We start from the raw sequence: 23,494 nt of genomic DNA on the forward strand, positions 1-23,494 counted from the left end.
GACATCAAAAATGTATAAAATACAGGACCACAGGTTATATAAAAAAGATTTTAAAAAACGCGACCTAACAGGGGTATCTGACGTGCAGGATTTATGGGGCGGGGGAGGGATTTATGTTATTAGTACAGATGAGGATAGAATAAGTATTGATGGAAATATAGAGATGTTCCAAAAGCTACAGCTGCAACATGAATTAAAAAATTGTTTGCTGAGCGGAATTGAAATTCTAAATTGCTCCCCTTCAGAAAATAGAATACTGAATGAGCTATTGTTAATGAAGGCAGTCTCAAAAAAATAATGGACGCTCACAAATAGCATTACAGAGGTAGAAGATCAAATGAAAGAGAGGGAAATAGAGGATAGATGCGCTGATGCATCGGAAGGAAGATGTAATTTGTTCTGGTTTTAGGCCCTGATTACGAGTATGGCAGTCTGAAAACCGCCTCCTCACCGGGTCTGACCGTCCAGTTACCACGACGGTGTTCGGACCGACAGAAGACCACCACCAGGATCCTGGATCCCGGGGCAGTGGGAAAAGCAGCAGGGAATAGAGGCGGTGCTGAGCCTATTCAGACCTGCCCTTCCCCTGCCCTTTTTATGGCAGGCACCCCACCATGAAAAGGTCAGCAGAAAGGTAGGGAAGGAACCCTAAACAGGGCCCCGGGCATTTTAGCCCATTGAGCATTGTGGCTGTGGGCACATATTGTGCCGACCTATGCCTGCACTGTTGAGCCCGCACTTTGTGCCAGGCATGACATGGTACATGTCAATGTTCGCACACAACAGTGCAGGAGATGCATTGCAATGGCATTGCCTTCAGGCTCACTCTGTGAGCAAACGCGTGCCGCCACCGGTGACCGCCGGACCACCGCCAGCCCGGCAGTAAACTCAAAATGCGGCAGTCAAAATGGCACCAGCTTGGCGGCTTCCTCCCAACCGCCGGTGTTCTAAGGCGCTTTGCTCCCCCATCGGGAAATGCTCCCCCTACGTCAGAGGGGAGCTGACAAATATAGCATATATCTATCGAGCTCTGCTCCCCCATCGGCATTTGCTCCCCCTATGTCTTTTGCTTGTTGGTGCCTGGCCATAAGTTTATGCCTCCCTTAAAGCGCTGCAGCTATTTTACCGATTTTACCAGAATCTGTTATGGCATGGGTAAAGTAGTCAAACCTTTACTTTTTTAGGCCATACATTTGAATATATTTTCATATGTAGCATATGCATCAGGCATTTGAACATTTTAAATTTTCCGAAATTTTTGTTATTTAAATTATTTTTTGATTTTGAAAAAAGGAGTTTATTCGTGTTTGAGTAATGCCATAATTTTTTCTACAAATATGTATATATTTATACATAAGTAAAATAGTGCCTTTCCCCACCACCCTGTGTTCATCCTTCTTTTTTTTATTTTTTTTTTATTTTGCACTTAGGCCCTTGTAACTTTTTGTCCACATAAGGTATCAATGTTAATTTTGTCATAAACAAAGTAGGTCGCACACTGCTCGTCATACCAGTAAATAGCCCCATAGAACTCTGGATAATGTAGTGGCAGCGGTGAGTACGCCTATGCCACGAGTAGGTCTGTATTATGCCATCCCTGGACACGTGTTTCTAGGTGATTGCCTCTCGTCAGCAGGGAGCAGGTAAGTTTTTGGGGTGCGGTATGTGAGGTGCCGAGTACTTGGCACCCCACATACTTACCTGCTCCCTGCTGACAAGATGCAATTACCTCGAAACACGTGTCCAGGGATGGCATTATATGGACATACTCGCGGCATTGGTGTACTCACCGCTGCCACTACATTATCCAGAATTCTTTGGGGCTATTTGCTAGTATGACTAGCAGTGTGCGACCTACTCCGTATTTGAATGTTAATTTTTTCCCCTTTTTCCCAACAACCGCAGTATTTGAAAGGCACGCAGTGTTTTTTAATTCCCGTGCAAGGTACATATACATTTTCTAAATATTTTAATTTTTTTGCCTTATTAAATGAAAAACCTCTACATTCGAAAGTGTCTGGTGTGCAGCGGGACTCCAGGCATCTGCATGTAGTATCTTGTAGTTGTCGGGCACATGGCAGAGGTATCAAGTCTCAGCTTGTCAGTCTACAATGTATCTTGGATTCCCCTCTACACCATCACATGCACACAGCATCTCATCATCAGTTTGTGTGCCATTGACAGCCAGGTGCTCCTCACCCTCCCCAAAGACACTCACCTTGCCAGTTCTCATATTCAATAATGCAAGAGATCCATTTGTAGATGGCTGAACATCAGCAACCTGATGCTGGACTTGTACAGGACTGAGGTGATCATCTGCGGCTTGTCCCCTTACAGCTGGTTCAACTGCTTGTGTTCCACCCGCAAGGGCCCTGCACAAGCACACAGTGTCCACGCACACAATCTGGTGTGTATCATGGGTTGCTTGCTCACATGAGCTATGCTGATCACCAGCATCTGTACCTCAGGCTGTAGCGCACTCTGCATTATTCACATGATTCCCAGTTCGGTCCACCTCAAGGCAAGACAGACCATCCCCCATGTCCACTACAACATTTGTGCCAAATCCTACCCTGCCCTCTACTCAGCAAGTACATTACAACTCCCATTATATTTGTCTACATCTAGGGTGCCTGCATAGCTGTGCTTCAACATCCGGCGACCCAGCCACATCACCGTCCAGCAGAGATATCTGCAATGGATAACTGTTTGCTGCCGGATGACCTTCACAATCAACACCCACACTCATGAGGCAGACCACGAGCCCAACACAACCTTGTGCCACTGTCATCCAAGACCCCCTTGTGCCATCTCCATGCTTCCAACCTTGGCCTGGCCACCATTCTCCACATCCACCTTACTCAAGCGTGCAGGACACATTTCTCCCACCTGGCTACACATACCTGGGACTCCCACCCCAGGACACTCCACATGAGCCCTGACCTCTGTGCATGAATGTTGCTCTTCAAAATACGTCTGTCCGCACAGTTGTGCAAGCCCCCCCTCAGCAGTTTGCTCCCATCACGGGTAAATATAGTGCACCATGTCTGTATTGAATTATACATTGTAACCCATGTGTGTCCTGTGCCAGACTCAGATCCCAGGGTATGGATGGTTTGAGTTTCTTCAACATTCAGGCATTGTTTGATATTACAACACACACATGTAATGGAATAATGCAAAATGACTGCTTCATCTCATGATTGTGAGGATTTTTATTTGTGGCGTGTTTTTTGTTTTGCGGTGGATGAAAAGAGGTGCTCGCCGGGTGTCTTGGATTTGGAAGTCATCAGAGTCCATTGCACAGTCTTGGTCATCATTGGTCAGACTGTGACCACTAAGTCCATGTGAGGCGCTGCTGTTGCGCCAGAGGGCCAGGTAACAGGCCAGGTGACCTGTGACATGTCGATGGTCTGCTGACTCTCACGGTCTTTTCTGTGGACGACCCACCTTCCTCTGGGGACCCTCAGATGCAGGCATTGACGATGTTTGTGATGCTCCGTTGGACTAATCCTCCTCCTCCTCATCCCTCTTTGTGGCTGTTGGTGATCTTCGCCTGGTGGCACAGGGAGGGTGCCCATGTTGTTAGCAATCCGATGGAGTGAACGGCTCATGTCCGTTTGCACTGCCACAAGCTCAGCCACTCTTGCCTCCATCCGTCCTTGGTGTTGTCGTTGACTGGCATGTTGCTCGGCCTGCAGGGTCCTCATCTCCTCGAGGGTCCCCTTGATGTCTGTGAGTGTCGACCCAACCTGCCTTATGCCCCTGATGTCATGCCGGTATGTGTCGAGGATGTGGCGTACGTGTGCCATACCGGTTCCCTCAGCTGGCTGGTCAGGTTCTCGCCTCCTCCGTCCTCCACTCCCACCACCCCTGCCCACACGAGCCTGGCCTGCCGTTGTGGGCACATCAGGTCTAAGGGACCCCTGAGGGATGGCATTTGCGGGGTCAACTGCCTCCTCCTGGGTGCCCTGAGAACCTTGTCCCTCCTGGTCATACTGGCTGTGTTGTCCAGTGCGAGCAGGGCTCCTGTGTGTATCCTGGGATGTGGCATGAATGGAGGTGGTGATTGGCACAGTTTTTCCTTATGCAGGTGCTGCAGTGGCTTGGGCACCAGAGGGGCCAGGTTGGTCGTGGTCATCCACGGAGTGGTGAGAGTCGTCGCTGCCGGTGGTGTCTTCTTGACGCCGATCCTGTGCCTTTGATTCTTCCCCACCAGTGTTTTGTGTAGATCCATGACTTTTCACTGTCTGTCAGAGACAGAGAATGGTAATGGTGTTTACTGCGACATCCATGTTGCATACATATTTATGTTGGCACAGTTCCTGTTGGTAGTTGGATATGGCTAGCATTCCTCTCAAATTACATTTGTGCATGGGTATGATGCGGGGGACAGATTGATATGTACTCCTGAGTCTTTGGCCTGTCTAATGAGTGCTTATCTGGCTATGGATTGGTCTGGTTGTGTCACATGTCCATTGTGGTAGTGTCAAAATCCGTTGCCTGCCACAGTGGTGTGTGCTTGTTTAAGGGTTTGGGGGGGTGTGTGACCGGGCATGCTGTTGGGTGTGGTGTGATTTGTCATTGGGTCTACCAGGTGATGTGTTTATCCCCTCATGGTGCATGTTGGCATGACAGTGAATGTGAGTTCCTCTGGTAAGTAGGACGCATGTGCAGTTGGTGTTGTTTGATTGTACAGTGGTCACATGAGTGCCTTGTGCTGTCTACAGCAGGGCCAAGTGTCATCTACTTTGTCTGTACTTGCCAACTCACTGTGCATTGAGCATGTTGCATGGGTATGTCCCTAGGCCACTGCTTTCCACACTTTTTCTGTTGTTGACACACTTTTTGTAGATGCATCATTTTGGGACGTAGTAAGGCAGTCTAGTCAGCAAGCGTAGCGAGTGAGGCAGTACCACCTGACGGTTTCCACTGTAAGTGGGCAAATGGTGCATTTTCAAGTCAATTAGAGAAAGCAGGAAGGTTACTAAAGTATTTGTCAATCTGTTCTAACAAACACAGTCAGTGGAAAAACTTGGTTTTAAGGTTAGGTTTGTGCCTCAAGCAAGCATCTACTCATGCACAGATTGACACATGCCCCACTGATTTAAAACACAAGAAGGGCTGGTTCACGCACTGCCAAACCTTGTAACCATGCACACAGTCCACCTGCTGATGAGCAATCAAGCCCAAACCACCCAAGGGTGATTTGGTGTCCCTCTTTCTCCCTCTCTCCCTCCCTCTGTCACCCTCCTCCCTCTGTCTGTCTCCCTCTGTCTTCCTCTGTCTCCCTCCATCTCACTCTCTTTCCTTCTCCCTCCGTCTGTCTGTTTTTCACCCTTGGTTACCTCAGCCCAGCTTCCTGGGCACTCACACTTTGCAGTTCTTTCACAGGCCATTTGCTTTTTCATGAGGCTTAGTTTTTAATCTCCTGTCCCCCATAGATCAGAGTGTCTCTGACTGCGCTGCTGCGGCGGTGTGTGCTGACACTCTGTCTAAGGGATGTCTCTTCATTAGCTGCTGTTATGTTCAAAATGGCCGTTCATACCAATGTCATCCTTCAACGCGTCCACTATTTGCAGGCGACACAGTACTGTGTCGGCACACACTGTTTGGCAAGCTCTGCCCTAGGCCATATGGGCTGAGGGCATTGCTGTCTGCTTCTGAGTTGCACAATGTGTTTTGTGATGCCCACCCTCTGAGCATCGCGGACATCCAGTCTTGTGTTTGTATTTTATGTGGCCAGTGATTTTGCATGGCCTTGCTTGGGGAATGGGGCATGGACCCGTTAGTGGCATGTGCGTGTTTTTGGAGTGTGGTTGTGTTCGGTGTGGGCTTTGGGGTAGTTGCTTGTATTTTTTTTGCAGTTGGCTTGTGGACTTGGTTTCCTCCATGTTACTTGAGTTGTTTGTGTACTCACCAGGCTCTACGACTCCTTCAAGTCCATGTACTCACACCGGCGGAAGCGTGCCCATCACCTTCTCCTCCCAGGGATGGTAATTTGCTGGTTTGCGGTGGGAGGCGCCTCCACTGATGTTTGTCTGGCCGTGCTCTTCATTCGTTTTTCCCTTTGACCGCCCTCCTCAGATTGTACCACCTGTCTTGGCATTCATGCCTGGTCCTTCTGATTGGCGCAACATCATTCACCTGATCTACGATCCTCTGCCATATGGCTCATTTCTCCACTATGCTGGTCTGCCTTACCAATGTTCCAAAGAGCTGTTTCTCGACTCTGATGACTTCTTTGACAAGTATGTCCAGTTCCTCCCTTGACAACTTTGAATTCCTGTGTGTGGGCATGGTGTGTGGTGTGGGTGTGGATGGTTGTGGGTGTGTGGGTGTGGATGTGACGGTGTTTGTGTGAATGTGATTAGGGGGTGTTTGTGAAGGTGGTTGTGTGAAGGTGGGCAAGTGAAAGTTGTAGTCAGGATTCAGGTATGCTGCAGTGGTTTGTATGTGGACTCTGTCTGTAGTGGGTCTGTTGCAAAGGCTCATGGTTTGTTTGTGTCTTGGCCCTTTTCAATGGTACATTTGTGAGTGTGGCTGTGTTTGAACTTTGGGTGGGTGTGTTATAAGAAGTGGTTGTGTTTTGGGCCTCTGTTTACCTGTTTTGATGTTGCAGGTCAGTGTATTCCATGTATTTGGCCTTGAAGGACGTGTTCTGCGATTCTAATTTACCCTCCTGGTGGGTTTTAGCAGTGTCCTGGTTTAGTGCTAGTTGTTTTTGCGTCTTCGGCCATGTTGTTGTACAGTGCTCACATTTGCAATGGTTTGGTACGATTCTTAAATGCGCAATGCTGGGTCATGGTGCTTTGTATGGGCCTGGGGTAGGGTGCGTACAGGCATGGGTATGGGGTACGGTGTTGGGGTACGGTGCTTACAGACACGCCCATGGTGTAGGGGCCTGGGGGTACAGGCGGTATATATGGGGGACTGGGGGTACAACACGTACATACGGGGGGGCTGGGTGTAAGTCGCATACATAGGTGGGTCTGGGTGTACGGCCCGTACATACTGTGGACCAGGGGTATGGTGCGTACATACGGGGGACCGGGGGTACAGTGCGGATATATGGGGGCTGGGTGTACGGCGCGTACATACGTGGGTGTGCTGGGTGTACGGCGCGTCCATCTGGGGGTGGTGTTCTGCCCGTATGCGGGCACATGTTTAGACGTCTACATGGTTGCTATTGGATTTTGCTCTATAGGGTGTTTTTTCCATACGTTTGTACATTTTGACGGACGGGACGGATCGTACTTTTGCGCTTGGTCTTCAATTTTACAAAATGGACGTAAAAATGTACGGGGAAGTTTTTTGGACTTTTTCCGATCCGTCGACGTGTCGAGCAATTTTCCCAATGCGATTCGTATGTAGTTTTCCACATACAAATCGTACTTGTCAGTTTGTACGTGACTTGTACGAGTTGTACTTAAAAAAATATGGATTGGATTTGTATGGGTAATATTTTTTAAGGATCAGAATCGGCACCTAAAAGTATTAGGTAAGTACTATTTTTTTTACATTTAGAGGTGCCTTTTCAATTGTGTTTTTGTTTAGGGGAGGTAATTTACATTTCTATGTTTAAGTAAAAAGTATTTTTTTTTTTTTTTTTAGGTCAAGCCAATTTATTAATTTTTTATAATTTAATATAATAATTATTTTCATGTGTTATATGCATTTATCCTTAGTATATGTTTTCCTCAATATGTAATATTAAATATATTTTTAATTTTTTTTAATCAGATTTATTAATAAATATTTTGTGTGAGTACGTTTGCTGTTTTTAATATTTCTATTCTTTTTAATTTGTTACTGACTGTAGTGATAATATTGATTCGATTTATTAATTGATGTGTGAATATTAACATTTAGCTTGCTACTATCCTTACTGTTGCCCTCACTGGAGTATGAATAATATTTTTTGCTCCTCTGCTATCCAACACTTTCTCAACTCTTTCACTCATGTGATTTCGAATATTTTTTGTTAACCAGTCCACTATCCAACACTTTCCCTATTCTTGCACTCATTGCATTTCTAATTGTATATTTCTACCCCTCCGCTATCCAATACTTTCACTACTGTTACACTCATTTTAATGTGAAGCTTAATTTTTACCCCTCTGCTTTCCAACACTTTCCCTACTGTTTCAATTATTGTAGTGGCAATAGTAAAGGTTATCCCTTGCAAATTCCATTTTTTACCTACTGTTGCACTCATTTTGTTGGCAATTTTACATTTTACCCCGCCACTATCCAACACTTTCACCACTGTTGCACCCACTTGGACTGTGATTAGTAGTTTCTACACCTCCGATACCCAGCACTTTGCCAATTGTTGCACTCATTGGATTGTGAATATTTATTTTTTCGCCGTACGCTATCCAAGGCTTTCCTTATTGTTACACTGAGGGCCTGATTCTGATGCATTTATTAAAGCATTCCCCACCAGGGCCTGATTCTGATGCGGTTACGAATGCCTCCTAATGACATTTTCTCCTTCCAAATTGTATCGGGAAATTTTTTCCTGACCGAGGGTCCAATTATCATGCGGTTAGGAACATATGCTCCCATTTAAGTCAAGGGGAATCCAACCATATTGTATCTGGAAGCATCCGGATGCATCGTACTCTGCCGGTTGGACTCTCCCGATCAGAGTGGGTCGCAAACTATTTCCCAAACGATTTGTTTGTGAAACTTTAACAACCAGCATCCTTTTTCTTGCCTTTACTGGAGTGTGAACTGTAATTTTTACCCCTCCCCTATGTAACACTTTCACCTTCTGATACACTTTCTCGAGTCTGACAAGTATTTTTAACACCTCCGCTATCCAACACTTTTAATATTGTTGTAGTCACTTAAGTGGGAATAGTATTTAGAACTCTATTGTTATTCAACTTTTACCTTACTGTTGCACTGACTTTATTACTATATAAAAGTTAAAATACTTTTATATTTATGTTTTATTTTTTAATATTATTGATCTGTCTATATATATATATATATTTTTTTTTTTGGTGTCTGTGTGTTTATAGTTTGATATAAATTTACGTTTAAACAAACACAAATATATATTGTATTTATTTTATAATCTGTACTTTTTTGGTTATGTATGTTTGTTTTACCTTAATTTTATAGCGGTATATTTGGTTAAATATTTTATTACTTTTATTTTTTAAACCAAAATTTATTTACTAATTATATATATACATATGTACTTCATTTGTTTCACACACACACACAGATATATATATTTAAAATATCTATATAAAATATTATATATATACATATATATATATATATAATCTTGCCAAAAGATATGTTGTCACTTAAATCCAGGGTTTTGTCAACGTCGCTCGCATGCAACTTGGACTTGTTGTTCTTCTGGTCTTTTTCTTGGCTTACAATCCGGATGCCCTTGCCCCTTCCTTTAGGAATCTGCCCCTTTTAAATAGTAGTTTATAAATAGATATTATTTACAAAGAGTCCTAGTATTCTTAAATAAATGTACATGGCTTTCTCTACCAATCACAAGTTTTCTTTTACGTGGTATTGTCGTAGAGTACCCTTATGCTCATAACCGAGGACTGTTACACAACTGCAAACATACTCAATATTCAAAAATTGATTTACATGACTCAAGTAGATCGTTAAAACTGTTTAACAAAACAAAGGAACCTTTATGTATATTTTGTCACTAAAACAAATAAGATCAGATAAGTACGGTTAGCAAGATAAACATTTTGACGTTTACAATGTTGCCAATGCCCTTTTCAGAGGTTGCAAAGTTGTCCTTTGGCAGGAGAAACACATATTGATTATAATATCTTTGATGCAACTTACAACAGAACCCACTTTCTGTTAAGTTTAATACGGGCAAGTTCAATGGCAGCAACATCAGTTTACTTCCAGTGAATTTAGGCTTCAAATAATAAAATCTTCTAATTAAAATTTGATTGAAAATGCAAGTAATTTTTTACCAAAGCCATGATTTACGACGATTATTGATTTTGGGACAACATTGGTCCTCTTCTCCACAGTCCAGAGTAGACAAGTACAGAGTTCTCCTAAGGCGTGGGGTTGTTTGTCACTGTGAATGCCCACGGTACATGGGGCATGCAAACAAAGGCTAAAGGCTAAAGTATAAAGGCTGCGTCGGTAACCACACTGCGTAGAAACACAATAGGTCATGAAGTTGGTATTTTACAAAACTTAACAGTAAAAATATTTTGTTAGACAAATATCTTCTACATAATATTGTAAGGTTAAAATATCATGCATTATAATAACTATTTAAAAATAATCAAAATTACGTTACTCATTATTTTCTTCTTCTAAAAATATCTGACATACAGTCTCGTTTCCTTCGCCTGACTCATAAACCATCTGCCCGAGTAGGCCGTAATAAAATCTTAATAACCTATTCAAATGCTCACGTACGGAAGGGCAACTGTTTGGTCATTCTCAATTGTTCACGGATGGAAATCGAAGAAACTAACTTGGTGTGAGGTCATCCTTACAATTCTGCATATACAGTTTGCGACTGCCACATTAAGATTTTTTATTCTGAAAGCCATTCTTAATTGGTATGTCCAACACGTACTAATGCTTTTGGATACTGACTTTTGGGAGTTCTATAAGGACACTTGTCATAGTCTATGGTTTTGCGCAGATATTTTTTTCCCATACAGTAGTTTCTGTGGTTGTTTTTTGGAACGCAGGCTCCCTTAGAAGCGAACGCGAGTCCTTCAACATTTTTTGGCATTCATTATATTCTGTCATGTTCAACCGCCGACCAGTAGTTGGTCTAATCCGTATTATCTAGTGGTTTTGTTAGCAATATGTAACAGTTTTTGTTTTTTTTAAACAATTTTTATTTTTGTCAATATAGCCATTACCATGCACAGCCCTGTAACCCCGAGACGTCTGCCAAATCCATCATACATGGACATAAAGGCAATAGACTGCTGTATATTCAATAACTCCCCAACTCCCGTCCCAACTCCACCTCCGCCCTCCAACCCCCAAAGATCGCACTTCCTACTGCTAGCCTTACTCTCCCCCTTTCGTCCATTTTGCCCCTTCAGGACCACCAGCGTCTGTGTGTAGCTGCCCCTATGGAGTGATTTCCCTCTCTGCGGGGGGATCCAGCCCAATTCCCCGGTAGTCTGCCCATCCTTTCCAGATCTTAAAGTGTTTGCGTGGGCAGCCCCTTGCCTCGAAAATGGGCCGCTCCTGCCCCATACAAAAGTCCAGGCCTTTCTTCCATCTCATCATTGAAGGTGCTCGTGCCACCTTCCACTCCCTTGCAATATCACGCTTGACCAGAGTGATTCCCAGCAACAAGAGATGACGTTTGTATATATTTCCCCCTATATCCTCCATGACATGGAGTAGAGCCAGCCGCTGCTAGCGGGGGAGCCCCCACCCCAGTACTTCCGAGAGGCACGCCAACACTCACTTCCAGAATCGATCAAGGGAAGCGCACTGCCAGATAGTGTGTAAGAATGTGCCCTCTTCCCTGCCACACCTCAGGCACTCCGGTGATGCAATCAGCCCTGTCCGCCACAGACGCTCCCTTGTGAAGTTCACCCGGCGCAGTTATTTAAATTGAACTAACCGGAGCCTTATGCTTATGGGAGCACTTCGCGGTCCGGCCAGCGCCTCCCTACAATCCTCTTCCTCCAGAGCACCCACATCTGCCTCCCAGTCCCCCGGAAGTTTGTTCAGTATGGGGGAGCTGTGTATAACAAGGGATTCATAGATCCTGGATATTTTTTTATCTGGTATATCCCCCCATGAAGACTTTTGCCTCCAATTGGCTGAAGTCAGGAAGCGATTCCAGTCCCACAAATGTGGGCGACAGGGCATGCCTGATCTGTAGATATCTTTAAAATTGCCCACGTGCCATTTGGAATTCCTGCTGTAGCTCATGGAAAGATTTAAGTGTTGTCTCTCTCATTACATCTCCCAGCGTGTAGATGTTAATGTCATCCCATGCCTTAAAACCTTGTAGGGCCGTCAAGTGTGGTAAACGCCCATTGTGCCACAGGGGAGTCTCCCGAGTCAAGGTCCGCCACCACCCCAGACGGCGCAAGGCCTGCCTCCAGATTTGAAACACTACATGTGTTACCGGGGGCATAGCACCCCTCAGTGACTCCGAGTAGAGGAGCGTATGCAGCGTATTGCGTCCCAGAAGCTTCCGTTCCAGCTCATATCCCGGTTCTCCCCTGTACCCGTACCACCATTCGTTAAGGACTAGAAGATGTGAAGCTTGATAATATGACAGAATATCCGAAATCGCCAAACCTCCACATTGGCTGGACAGGAAACACGTCCGTTTAGCCACGCGCACCTTACCCCCCTCCCATAGGAATTGCCCAAGCACCGAATTCACCTGCCTGAACCAACCGTGCTGAATCTTGTACGGATGATTCTGGAGCTGATATGAATTGAGGAAGCACCACCATTTTAAATATTGCCGATCGCCCATACTAAAATCGACATTTTAATGAACTGATTTATGTTTTGTGAATTAAGTCTGTTAAAAATACATTGTTATGAAAATGAGATGTAAATATGTCAAAATAGTCATTATTTTGTTATGTTTTCATATGGTTTGGAAATTTATCACAATATTTTTTATATTTTTTGCCACATGTATATGTATTTAAAACTTTGAATTCTACTAATATTGGATTATCTGAGGTCTTTTTTTATTTTTACTCCAAATTTTTTCCGGGTTATAACATTATTTAATTTTTATAAATTTTCTTTTTTTTTAACATTGGTTAAGATATATATTTTTTTAACTTTATAAATACATTATGATAAATTTCTCTGAAGGTTTCTTTTTTTCTGGCGGATAAACAAGGGGACTAATTAAAAACACTAGAAACATGTTTCTTCAAAAGAAAACATTCTTCAATGTAACTACATTTACTTTAAATATCCTAGTTGGATGTTTGAGGTACATTTTTTTTTTTCTTTTTTCCCTTAACATTTGGAGGTTAATTAAATTACAGCTTTTAAAACATTTTTTTCTAATTATTTATATTACTTTGAGATTAAATAAAATATTGTAATTATCTTCTTTATGCTATTGCAATTTTAACAAAGTTAATTACTTTTTTTTTTTTTTGGAGGTGTTATTAATAGAAGTCTGATTAGGTGACATTAAGATTTTGTTTTTGACTGGTTGGTCACATATTGTATTCAAACATTTTGGTTTAGAAAAAAATTACAAGAGGGTTAATTACTGGCAGAGTAGAATTGTCAAAATATAGCTATTTTTCTTTGACATTGAAGAACTCCAAGACAATCTTTTTTTTTAAAATAAATAACATACTTTCTAATCCTTATTTCTCTTCTCTTTCTTTGTCAACATTTCTTTTGCTTACAATTATATAATACAAAAAAATTATACCGCCTTACATTTAATATTTTAAACAAATCTTATTTTTGAATATTTATATGTTACTTATATATTGACAAAAGGTGAATACTAGAATTTGGCCTTTCATACTTAGGGGATTATTACAATGTCGGGTTGAACATACCCGAATCCGGACAGAGATACAGTCGCTGCTCCTGACACTGTCATCTGGATGCAAGTGCACATGGTGTGGTCTCAAACTACCATTTCCCTATGGGAAATTGTGCTGCATTTGGAAACACATCGCAGCACTACCTACTATATAGAAATACACATTTGACTAAATCCATGCAGAGTGTGACGTGCACCTCATACATGCATAGGGTTATGGGGGAACAGGGTTTTGGTTGGTGTCCATAAAGACTCTCTATAACACCAAATACATGCCTGAAAGTCCTACATGCATTTCACTTAGGAAAACAACATCTTTTTAAAAAAAGTGTAAATGCCTTCTCTAAGCAATCATTAGGCCTTTCCAACTACACATCATTATAATTGACAACTTAGGATTCCATTCCGATCTCCATGCCACTATCAAATTCCATTTTCCAACTTTGTTATGTGGTGTTTCAAATTGAAGACATGCAATGTCCTTCTAACAGCCTCCCCACCAACGGGAGTAGACTATACCAATTGCATGGTAAACAGTTACGACATTTCAGAATTTTGAAATCTGGACTTTATTTTTTTATATTTCTTATATTTTTAAAATGTTAACTTTCTAAATGGTACATTTAATATATATCATACAGTAATGAATACATATATATTAAATAAACATGTTTTAGGAATTCATACAGCAATTTACAATATTCATTAATATTAATATGGTGTTACGTTACTGATTTTGTTTTACGACAAGTTAAAGTTTTCTTTTTAGGGACTACTAATTTATTCTACTTTATGTTCATTGAAGGGTGAAATTTATATTTTTGTTTGCCTCTTGACATTTCATCATTGGTTTTAGATTTCCGTTGGGATAATTGAATTAATTTGATGTTTAATGATAACAAATTTTAGTAAATGTTTGGTGTTTCATATGACTTCAATTATTTAACATATTAATGCCTGCACATTCAGTGGATTTCATATTATTTTTTGTGTGAGTACTATTCCTTTAGGTACTTTACAGCTGCTTCACACGGTAATGTGATACTGAAGATAGAATGCAAATTTTTTAATTTTGACTGTCCATCACGTTTTTTAACATTAATTTACTTATCGCTTTGTGATAGTTATTTACTTAAATTTAGTTTTCCAAAACCGGCAATAATTTCGTTAAGGTTTCCTAATGGGAATAGTTCTTTGGGTTTATTATTTTGTTAATTACTTCATCTGTATTCGATTAATTATCCAATGTAAATTTTATATTTACAGTTTTTATTATCATACACAATATATTACTTAGCAAAAATATATTATTCGGAATATTGAAATATTTAGCCAGATTAACTACTAATTAACCTTACTTACTTTAGTTGTGCAATGTGGTTAGTTAATTATTTGCCTTTAAGTTTCCAGTAGCTTCACTGAATTATGTTACAATAGGAATGGAAAGAATAATTTCTATCCATTTATTCTTAACATTTTTATATATATATTTATTGATTTTCGGAATGTTAAAAAACAAAATCCCAATATTTACTGTTACACGGCTTCCTAGATTTAAATAATATTGTTTTGTAAATAATACATTTGGTATGTTTATCTATCTATCAACACTTTTAAACATTTATTGAAGTAGTAGGGAGTTGACATTGTACATTAGTTAACGATGTGCCTCTTTACAAGGTCAATTTGTGAGCGTTAGATTTCAGGTCTGAGTCATTCGGAGTTACATGTTATTTGTCAATGCCGCATTACAATGCAGGTTATCGAAAGATAAACAGGAAGGTTAATTATGTACAATTTCAACTGGGTTAAGTAGACCTTGGACAAGTCAGAGGCCTTACCGTATTTACAAAGCTCCATGTTTTTGCTGTTGTTTTTACAATGTTGTTTTCCATTATGCTTTCTATGGTGGGCTTTAATACATGAAAAACCTTTGGAAACCTATCTCTGTGTGCCGCTACCTGTTCCCTCCATTATCCATGCGCCCTATGTTTGTTGTTGTGATAATTCCTGCACTGTGTGGCAGGTACCCCTATCCGGACACAGAATCCACAGTTTGGGAAAGGGAGTGGGATCTTCCATTGACTCAATGTCGGTACATGAGACACCACTTCTATTGTTGGCCAGTGCCCTCACAGATTTGTACGTAATCCTACAGGTTGCCCTGATGCTGCGCACACTGGAACTTCAGGGCCCACTTCAGAGCCTGCATATGCCATCTGGATGCAGGCCACGAGCCCCATCAGCCTCAGGCTCATCAGGACAGAAAAGCGGGACAAGGGCAGAAAGATCGGAATTATAGCCAGAATATCCCGGACTCGCAGTTCAGTAGGATACAGCCTAAAACACATTGTGTCCATAAGCGCTCCCATTAAGACGAACTTCTGAAAGCAAATAAGTTGCAATTTTGGCATGCAGATTGACAACCACAGCAAATGCAGGAGGTCAGCCTTAGTCTGGAGGGGGGAAATGCAGTCTGGGGCAAGCCCGGATTCAACATCCAGTCATTGAGATAGGGGAAGACTTCAACCCCAAATCTGCGCAGATGGGCTGCAAACACCGCCAGCACTTTTGTGAACAGAGGGCTGGTGGGAAGGCAAAAATAGAGCACGGTCAAATGAAACTGCTCGTGGCCTACCATGAAACGGCGATAACGCCTTTGGACCTGTAGTTATATGAAAATAAGCATCCTGCTTGTAAAACACCACCATCCAGTCTTGCAGGTCAAGGGCAGATAAGACTTGGGCTAGCATCAACATTTTTTACTTCTCCTTCAGGATGAAGCAAACATGGTGTTGAGGTGGTCCAAAATAGGCCACAGGTCCTTGTTCAACTTTGGGACCAGAAAGTATTGTGAATAACTTCACATATTAATGCTGCCTTCGGAACGCGCCCGATGGCCCTATTGGCTAAGAGGGCCACACATTCCTGTTTAAGTGCGTTGTGATTCCCGACATGCAGTGAAACTGAGATGGCATTGCTGGAGGGGTAGTCTCGTAGGGAGTAGCCACTCTGGGACTATTTGTAAAACCCACCTTTCCAAAGTAAAGGGACACCAGTGTGGGAGTTGACAGCGAATCCTGCCGCAAACTGTACTTTGGTGGGCATGAAAGACCTGAATCAGAAGGTTTGGAGGCAGTGGTGGCTTTGGTGGAGGTGAAATCACACGCTCACTGTACCCCTGACACGTCTCGCCAGATCCAACTTCCGCAGACGCGCTGAGACTGTTGCTGCGCATGCCTGTGCCTCGTAAACAAACATTTTGGGCACAATTCCAGCTGACTAAAAATGATTGAAAAGCAAATGTTTCAGGAGGGCGCTTGGCCAAAAGGATCAAGGACTTGGGCCTTAGCCTGCGAGTTTTTAAACTGGTCCAAAACACTATCTGCTTTGTTGTCAAAAATGCGATTGCTATCAAAGGACATTTACATAAGAAAGTTCTGGACATCAACATAAAAAATTGTAGTCCTCATCCGGGACTTATGACGGACCAACAGTGTTGTTGAAATTGCTGTGCACATCTTCTCTCCTGTGTCTAGGCCAGAAATAATAGTGAACTTGTCTGCAACCCTCCCTTCAATTTCTGTGCTAACTGTCCAAGCCTCCTCCGTACATTCAGGCAGCACTTGCGACACTGTATCACACACAGATTGGAAATAACGTCCCAAGAGACATGCACAGTTCACAGACCAAAACCCTAAACTTGAAAGAGGAAAATTCTTCTTACCCAATTGCTCAATTTGCTAGTATTATCTGGCCGGGGTGGTCGAAGGGAAGGTTCTTGTGTACGCAAAGGTTTGGAATAGAAAGCTCTCAGGGGTATTGTGTTTTTAGAGGAAAATGGGTTCGCACAGGGCTATGCAATGGGGTTGTGCCACGTTCCTAGCTACAGGAGCACCTGTGTTGTGCTTGGATCAGGTGCCAAAAATAACGTCCCAAAGTGCATCATTAAAACGCAGCAGCGGCAAAGCAAAGGTTGCTCTGCTCTAAAGCACTTTGGTCGTGGGTTAGTCCTGACGGCCACTGTAAGTAGCTCATGGTGGAGGTCCTCGTTCGCCCTACGCAACAAAACTGCATAACTTGCACCCTCCTACGTAGCCAAGGTAGGAGGATACAGCATGCAAAGCTCTTGAGAGATCTTCATACCACTGGCGTCCCCCAACTCCTCGGGCCAGTCTGGGTCAAACTCACATTCTGCTGTGAGATGCTCCTCAGACCACTCCTAGGGCTCCCCTTCCTCCAATAGGCTGATGGACAGGCTAAAAATAAGGAGGATGGACAAAGGGATAGAAATTCAACATCTGTGTCGGAATCAACATCGAGCAATGCCATTCCGTCCACGTATCCACTTCCGGCCTTAACCACATCCCCACATAATCTGGCGTTGCTGTGCAATGTCTGAAGTAGTGCTGGTATTGTCGACATCGGTGGAGGTGTCACGAGGTACACCACCGTGATCCAGCCCTGGATCCATGTTTGACCTGCAGCTCAGAAGCCCGACCCAACGCCTATTCCGTGGACCTAGCCACCTGTGGAAACATGCTACGGCCCCATTCTTTCCCGCAGTGACACAATGCGCACAGGCAGTATGCAACGACCAAAAGCGCAAAGCTATGGCTCACAGAAATGTAGTAAATCTGTGCAGGAGTCGCCGACAGACCCGTGAAAGGCAGGTAGGCTTCCAGCGACTGTGTAGGCTCCGCCACATACAAGAGGAAAGCACCACCTGCACACCCAGCTGTGTTGCGCAACCGGTGATAGTAAGTCAGAGAGCAAAACGCTGCTTCTTCGACTACTTGCAATGCTTCGTCTTACTTTAACACAATTGTGAATACTTGATCCCGCTGAACGATGGTGTTGGCTGCGTGACTGGTCCCTTGACCTCACACAAGACCAGGACATGCAACGGCGCGTAGCCGACTGCCGGACTTCTGGCAACTTTCGGTGCCGTTCCCACTAAGGTGCCGATCACGATCCGGTAAAAAATTCCCCCGTGCGACTCGTATCGGGTCTTTTTACCGTACGAATCGTACAAGTGCCGTACGAACTGGCAATCACGATTCGCATGGGAAAAAGTCCATACGAACCGCACTGGGAATCAGTCCCCACACGTCCTCGGGTCGGAAAATGTGTCCGACACGTCCTCGGACGATTTACCTTACAAACCTGAAAAGCCAAGTCCGACCGAGGAATCACGATCCATCCCGTGCGTCAGAGCGTACAACCGTATGGAAAAAAACACCGTCCGCACCGAACATCCATAGCAACCATGGAGACATGTGCCCACATACGCGCCCAACACTCCCCCCAGCCCCCGTACGTACGACACGTACCCCCGTGTATGTATACCCCCACCCGTCTAGGTACACCCCAGTACGTTCCAGTCGTACCCCCACCCCAGTACGTGTCGTACCACCGTCAATGTACACCCCCCCACCCCTGTACGTGTCGTACCACCGTCTATGTACACACCAGTACGTTCCAGTCGCACCCCCACCCCTGTACGTGTCGTACCACCGTGTACCCACACCCCAGTACGTTCCAGACGTACCCCCACCCCAGTACGTGTCGGACCACCGTGTACCCACACCCCAGTACGTTCCAGACGTACCCCCACCCCAGTACGTGTCGTACCCCCGTGTACCCCCACCCCAGTACGTACGAGCACCACCCCCACCCCAGTACGTGTCGTACCACCGTCAATGTACACCCCCCCACCCCAGTACGTGTCGTACCCCCGTGTACCTACACCCCAGTACGTTCCAGTCGCACCCCCACCCCAGTACGTGTCGTACCCCCGTGTACCCCCACCCCAGTACGTACGAGCCCCACCCCCACCCCAGTACGTGTCGTACCACCGTCAATGTACACCCCCCCACCCCAGTACGTGTCGTACCCCCGTGTACCCACACCCCAGTACGTTCCAGACGTACCCCCACCCCAGTACGTGTCGTACCCCCGTGTACCTACACCCCAGTACGTTCCAGTCGTACCCCCACCCCAGTACGTGTCGTACCACCGTCAATGTACACCCCCCCACCCCTGTACGTGTCGTACCACCGTCTATGTACACCCCAGTACGTTCCAGTCGCACCCCCACCCCTGTACGTGTCGTACCACCGTGTACCCACACCCCAGTACGTTCCAGACGTACCCCCACCCCAGTACGTGTCGTACCCCCGTGTACCTACACCCCAGTACGTTCCAGTCATACCCCTACCCCAGTACGTGTCGGACCACCGTCAATGTACACCCCCCCACCCCAGTACGTGTCATACCCCCGTGTACCTACACCCCAGTACGTTCCAGTCGTACCCCCACCCCAGTACGTGTCGTACCACCGTCAATGTACACCCCCCCACCCCTGTACGTGTCGTACCACCGTCTATGTACACCCCAGTACGTTCCAGTCGCACCCCCACCCCTGTACGTGTCGTACCACCGTGTACCCACACCCCAGTACGTTCCAGACGTACCCCCACCCCAGTACGTGTCGTACCCCCGTGTACCTACACCCCAGTACGTTCCAGTCATACGCCCACCCCAGTACGTGTCGGACCACCGTCAATGTACACCCCCCCACCCCAGTACGTGTCATACCCCCGTGTACCTACACCCCAGTACGTTCCAGTCGTACCCCCACCCCAGTACGTGTCATACCCCCATGTACCCACACCCCAGTACGTTCCAGACGTACCCCCACCCCAGTACGTGTCGTACCCCCGTGTACCTACACCCCAGTACGTTCCAGTCATACCCCCACCCCAGTACGTGTCGGACCACCGTCAATGTACACCCCCCCACCCCAGTACGTGTCATACCCCCGTGTACCTACACCCCAGTACGTTCCAGTCGTACCCCCACCCCAGTACGTGTCGTACCACCCGTGTACCTACACCCCAGTAGTTCCAGGCGCACCCCCAACACAACCACCTAAGTACGGAGCGCACCCCATGCCCCAACATCACAACCGCATGTACGAGTCGTACAAAGCCACACACAAGGACATCATTGTACAACCAAATGGCCCATGTACACACCGTACACACGCTCAAAACGCACGTACACAACCAGGACAAAACAAAACAACACAAGAATACACCATTCGAAAGGCACAAAGCCACTAAACATGGCCAACAACCACTAAAAAAACACTATCACTGACCTGCAACTGCCAAAAACAAACAGAGGCCCAATACACCACCACTCCTTATAACACACCCACCCAAACTTCAAACACTGCCACACCCACCCAAGGACCAATAAAAAGGGCCCACACACACAAACCATGAGCCTTTGCAACAGACTCACTGCTGCCAGACACCACAGAACCAGACTACAAGCTACACCACACCTTACACTTGCACACCTTTACACAACCACCCTCACAAACACCCTCTCATAACATTCACACACACACACACACAACCATCCACCCCCCCCCCAACATCCCCACCCACACCCCTCACCATGCCCACTACCAAGAATCCAAAGTTCAGTCACCGAGAGTTGGAGGTCCTTGTTGATCAAATCCTCAGAGTCGAGCCACAGATCTTTGGAACATTGGTCAGAAGCACCAGCCTGGCAGCCAAAACAGCCATGTGGCAGACCATCGTCGATGCTGTGAATGCTGTTGCGGACACCAGGAGGACCAAGCAGGATTGCCAGAACAGGTGGTACGATCTGCGGAGGAGGGTCAGAGCCAAGAGGCAGGAGGAACACGACCAGGCCAACGCCACCGGAGGAGGGCCCTCCCGCAGACCCGTACAGTACCATCCCTGGGAGGAGAGGGTGATGGCCATACTGCCGGTGGAGGCAGTCGAAGGATTAGAAGGACTCCGAGACCCGGGTGAGTACACAAACAACACACCTCACATGGGGGGAACTGCAACCACAACCAAAATTAACAACCGGCACGCAACCACCACAAGCCATCGCATGACTCAACCACACTCCATGAGCAGGCACATGCCACTGCTGCCACCATGCCCCATGCACCCAGCTGGACAATGTCAAGTCACAGGCCACAGAAGACAACAACACATGACACGGTAACCCGGATGGCGGGAGGCTGGGCACCAAAAATCACATAGTGCGACTCCAAAGCAGACAACAATGCCCTCTGCCCATATGGCCTAGGTCACAGCCAGACAAACAGTGTGTCCCAACACAGGAATGACTTGCCAGCAAATGGCGGACGCCTTGCATTCAAACATGGGGGTGAAGGCACTGGTTTGCACATGACGGCAGCTAATGATCAGCCAACATTGTGAAAGAGTGGCAGCACACACCACCACAGCAGCAGCGCACACACAGACACTACACCCAATGGGTGCCTGGAGATCTTAAACAAACTCACATCAACAAGCCAAGGGACATTCAAAGATCTGCTAACAGTCTGTGCCCAGGAAGCTGGGCCGAGGTGACAGAGGGTGACACACAGAGGGAGGGAAAGGGGGACAGAGAAGGAGGGAGAGGGGGACAGAGAGGGAGGGAGACACAGGAAGACGGACAGAGGGAGGAGGCTGACACACAGAGGGAGGGAGAGGGGGACAGAGAGGGAGGGAGAGGGGGACAGAGAGGGAGGGAGAGGGGGACAGAGAAGGAGGGAGACACAGGGAGAGCAAATCAGTCCTTTGGTGTGTGGGAATGTCTGCTCGTCAGCAGCTGGACTGCGTGCATGTAGACAAGGGTGGCCAGTGCCAGAACCCCCCCTCTTCAACATGGCAAAATGCAGGGCCATGTCACAACCTGTACACGAGCACAAGGACAGCTACCTGCATCATATAAGTGTGTGGATCCACTCCATGTGCACATGTACAGTGCTACAAGGAAGGCGCAAATGCATGGATCGCCACACCTGCACACTCCACTGCTGACTGCAGTCCCACGTGACGCAGCAAGTAAGACTGTGCCACACATAGTTAAAGGTGCCAAATTGGTGCCCAAGGGACACACCCATGCACAAGTGCACTGTGAGTGGAATGCAAGACAGATCCTAATTCCACGAGGAAATGTGCCAAGTGTGAAACGGATGAAACATGGATGTTGCATGGACCAAAATTAACATTGTCTCTCTCACACACAGGTCAACGTCGTGCTGCACCCCCAAACACTGGGGGGGAACACTCACAGGACCCGGATCTGCAGGAGACCGATCCCACCGGCAGCGACCACTCTCACCACTCTGCGGACGACCCCGACCAACCTGGCCCCTCTGGTGTCCAACCACCTGCAGCACCTGCGTCAGGTACAACTGTGCCAACCACCACCCCCACTCCTGCCACATCCCAGGAGACACCCAGGATCCCTGCCCCAACACCACAATGCAGCCAGGCTCGCCAGGAGGGACACGGTGTCCCGGGCACCCAGGAGGAGGCAGGCGACAACGCCAATGCCACCCCTCAGGGGTCCCGGAGACCCCATGTGCCCACAAGGGCAGTCCAGGCGCAAGTGGGCAGGGGTGGTGGGAGTGGAGGACGGCGGAGGCACGAGCCTGACCAGTTGGCTGGGGATCCCGCATTGTCCCATGTCCGTAACATCCTGGACACATACCGGGAGGACACCACGGGCATGGCCCAGGTTGTGTCCACCCTCAATGAGATCAAGGGGAGCCTCGATGAGATAAAGACCCAGCAGGCCCAGCAACATGCTTGTCAACTGCAACACCAACGGAGGATGGAGGACAGACAGGCTGAGCAAGTGACGGCATTCCAGGGGATTCACGCTACACTCCGTCGGATGGCCGACACCATGGCCGACCCTCCCTGTGCCAGAAGGCGGAGAACATCACCACCCACAGGGAGGGATCAGGAGGAGGAGGAGGAAACATCCGACGGAGCATCCCAGACGTCGTCACGGCCTGCTGGTGAGGTTCCCCGCAGGAGGCCGGGTCGTCCACGGAAAGGACCGTGAGGGTGGCTGCTACATCACCATCTCCCAGGACACCTG

The sequence above is a fragment of the Triturus cristatus genome, chromosome 11 (assembly GCF_964204655.1).
Source record: "Triturus cristatus chromosome 11, aTriCri1.1, whole genome shotgun sequence".
Lineage (NCBI taxonomy): Eukaryota > Metazoa > Chordata > Amphibia > Caudata > Salamandridae > Triturus > Triturus cristatus.